The sequence below is a fragment of the Salvelinus alpinus genome, chromosome 6, assembly GCF_045679555.1.
Source record: "Salvelinus alpinus chromosome 6, SLU_Salpinus.1, whole genome shotgun sequence".
NCBI classification, from domain to species: Eukaryota; Metazoa; Chordata; class Actinopteri; order Salmoniformes; family Salmonidae; genus Salvelinus; species Salvelinus alpinus.
Genome location: NC_092091.1, coordinates 67,595,491 through 67,599,828, shown reverse-complemented (window position 1 = coordinate 67,599,828; position 4,338 = coordinate 67,595,491).

The following is a 4,338-nucleotide window of genomic DNA, read 5'->3' as shown; positions in this document are numbered from 1 at the left end:
TGGAGAAGTCAGGGTGATACTGCTATCTATGACCCCATCTATGGAGAAGTCAGGGTGATACTGCTATCTATGATCCCATCTATGGAGAAGTCAGGGTGATACTGCTATCTATGACCCCATCTATGGAGAAGTCAGGGTGATACTGCTATCTATGACCCCATCTATGGAGAAGTCAGGGTGATACTGCTATCTATGACCCCATCTATGGAGAAGTCAGGGTGATACTGCTATCTATGACCCCATCTATGGAGAAGTCAGGGTGATACTGCTATCTATGACCCCATCTATGGAGAAGTCAGGGTGATACTGCTATCTATGACCCCATCTATGGAGAAGTCAGGGTGACGCTGCTATCTATGATCCCATCTATGGAGAAGTCAGGGTGACGCTGCTATCTATGACCCCATCTATGGAGAAGTCAGGGTGATACTGCTATCTATGACCCCATCTATGGAGAAGTCAGGGTGATACTGCTATCTATGACCCCATCTATGGAGAAGTCAGGGTGATACTGCTATCTATGACCCCATCTATGGAGAAGTCAGGGTGATACTGCTATCTATGACCCCATCTATGGAGAAGTCAGGGTGATACTGCTATCTATGACCCCATCTATGGAGAAGTCAGGGTGATACTGCTATCTATGACCCCATCTATGGAGAAGTCAGGTTGACGCTGCTATCTATGATCCCATCTATGGATAAGTCAGGGAGATGCTGCTATCTATGATCCCATCTATGGATAAGTCAGGGAGATGCTGCTATCTATGATCCCATCTATGGATAAGTCAGGGAAATGCTGCTATCTATGACCCCATCCATGGAGAAGTCATGGTGATACTGCTATCTATGACCCCATCTATGGAGAAGTCAGGTTGATACTGCTATCTATGACCCCATCCATGGAGAAGTCAGGGTGATACTGCTATCTATGACCCCATCTATGGAGAAGTCAGGGTGATACTGCTATCTATGACCCCATCTATGGAGAAGTCAGGGTGATACTGCTATCTATGACCCCATCTATGGAGAAGTCAGGGTGATACTGCTATCTATGACCCCATCTATGGAGAAGTCAGGGTGATACTGATATCTATGACCCCATCTATGGAGAAGTCAGGGTGATACTGCTATCTATGACCCCATCTATGGAGAAGTCAGGGTGATACTGCTATCTATGACCCCATCTATGGAGAAGTCAGGGTGATACTGCTATCTATGACCCCATCTATGGAGAAGTCAGGGTGATACTGCTATCTATGACCCCATCTATGGAGAAGTCAGGTTGACGCTGCTATCTATGATCCCATCTATGGATAAGTCAGGGTGATACTGCTATCTATGATCCCATCTATGGAGAAGTCAGGGTGATACTGCTATCTATGACCCCATCTATGGAGAAGTCAGGGTGATACTGATATCTATGACCCCATCTATGGAGAAGTCAGGGTGATACTGCTATCTATGACCCCATCTATGGAGAAGTCAGGGTGATACTGCTATCTATGACCCCATCTATGGAGAAGTCAGGGTGACGCTGCTATCTATGATCCCATCTATGGATAAGTCAGGGTGATACTGCTATCTATGATCCCATCAATGGAGAAGTCAGGGTGATACTGCTATCTATGACCCCATCCATGGAGAAGTCATGGTGATACTGCTATCTATGACCCCATCTATGGAGAAGTCAGGGTGATACTGCTATCTATGACCCCATCTATGGAGAAGTCAGGTTGATACTGCTATCTATGATCCCATCTATGGAGAAGTCAGGGTGATACTGATATCTATGACCCCATCTATGGAGAAGTCAGGGTGATACTGATATCTATGACCCCATCTATGGAGAAGTCAGGGTGATACTGCTATCTATGACCCCATCTATGGAGAAGTCAGGGTGATACTGCTATCTATGACCCCATCTATGGAGAAGTCAGGGTGATACTGCTATCTATGACCCCATCTATGGAGAAGTCAGGGTGATACTGCTATCTATGACCCCATCTATGGAGAAGTCAGGTTGACGCTGCTATCTATGATCCCATCTATGGATAAGTCAGGGTGATACTGCTATCTATGATCCCATCTATGGAGAAGTCAGGGTGATACTGCTATCTATGACCCCATCCATGGAGAAGTCATGGTGATACTGCTATCTATGACCCCATCTATGGAGAAGTCAGGGTGATACTGCTATCTATGACCCCATCTATGGAGAAGTCAGGGTGATACTGATATCTATGACCCCATCTATGGAGAAGTCAGGGTGATACTGCTATCTATGACCCCATCTATGGAGAAGTCAGGGTGATACTGCTATCTATGACCCCATCTATGGAGAAGTCAGGGTGATACTGCTATCTATGACCCCATCTATGGAGAAGTCAGGGTGATACTGCTATCTATGACCCCATCTATGGATAAGTCAGGGTGATACTGCTATCTATGACCCCATCTATGGAGAAGTCAGGTTGACGCTGCTATCTATGATCCCATCTATGGATAAGTCAGGGTGATAGTGATATCTATGACCCCATCTATGGAGAAGTCAGGGTGATACTGACTATCTATGACCCCATCTATGGAGAAGTCAGGGTGATACTGACTATCTATGACCCCATCTATGGAGAAGTCAGGGTGATACTGATATCTATGACCCCATCTATGGAGAAGTCAGGGTGATACTGCTATCTATGACCCCATCTATGGAGAAGTCAGGGTGATACTGCTATCTATGACCCCATCTATGGAGAAGTCAGGGTGATACTGCTATCTATGACCCCATCTATGGAGAAGTCAGGGTGACACTGCTATCTATGATCCCATCTATGGAGAAGTCAGGGTGATACTGCTATCTATGACCCCATCTATGGAGAAGTCAGGTTGACGCTGCTATCTATGATCCCATCTATGGAGAAGTCAGGGTGATACTGCTATCTATGACCCCATCTATGGAGAAGTCAGGGTGATACTGCTATCTATGATCCCATCTATGGAGAAGTCAGGGTGATACTGCTATCTATGACCCCATCTATGGAGAAGTCAGGTTGACGCTACTCTCTCTCAAATATCCTCCCTTATCTTTCCACCAGAGGTCAGCCTTTTATTAACAAATAATGATGTATACACTCCTCTCAAAGACTAGTCCCTATAGACTAATAGTCCCCTCGTGCACACCCACTGGCCTGTCAGAAAATTAGCTAATCACTCACTACATGAAGTCCCTATCAAGATCCCTAATGCTGACAACATGTGTATTGTGAAATTGGTTACAAATGCCAAAGTAGCAGTATGGCAGTGCGTGTGAAACTTGTCCTTAACCGTGACCTTTTCCGAGACAATAAGCTGGGAAACTTAAACAAAGGAAAATTCCATGTCATCACAGAGCGTTTTGAGTCTGACGCATGGCAGGCAGACTACAGAGTGTGGTTCCTTGACGAATGTGTTTGTCAAATGAGTGGCTTCTTTGACTGACAACAAACAGCAGACCACTAATGGCACCGTGTAGCAATCTAGGATCTTTGTTGACTAACTGAAGAGAGGCCTGGTAAATGATAGGCTGAAACGGAACGTTACCATACTTTCCAGTTGTGTGAGGAATTCTTAGCATTACTCGGCTTTAACTATGTTGTGATAGTGGAACTCCACCTCAATTTACCCCACATCTCCCTCGTGAATTGTCCTACGAAGCTGCTTCAACACAAATCTATTTTCCTCCCGTAGTTCTCATGTGCTCCTTCAACACGGCTCGACCCAAAATGTCCGCCAGTAACTACTTCACAACGGTGTTATCAGTCAGAACCAGAGGCACCGTCAGAGCTGCGGATGTTGGGGTTGTTGTATGGGCCTGGTCCTTTTGGAGAGTTTGTACTGGAGGTACATGGAGGTCTTGGACTGGGAGGCTCTCCTCGGCCAGCACGTGTGGCCGTCGCCAGAGTAGTCCTCCAGACACTGACAGGTGTAGGAACCAGAGGTGTTGAAACACTGGGAATGACGGCTACACAGGTGAGTACTGTCCAGACACTCGTCCTTATCTGGGGAGAGAGAGGAGGATACGGTGACATGATGAGAAGAAGATGATTATCAGCACCAAGCAATAAAGCTTGTGTGGATTCTTAAGAGAATCAACATCAATACACAAGTATTGTTTTGTCAGTCTCATCCCAACTGAAACAGCCATATCGAAAGTATCAACAGATCTGAATTCAAATCAGTCAATTCTCCATTGAATCTAACACTGAGACACGTGTGGATGTTTGTAGAATGTTTTCCAGATGTCCTAATCTACAGTACTAGACAGCATCTATGTCAAAGTCAGCTTTGTGTTTACTCTCCC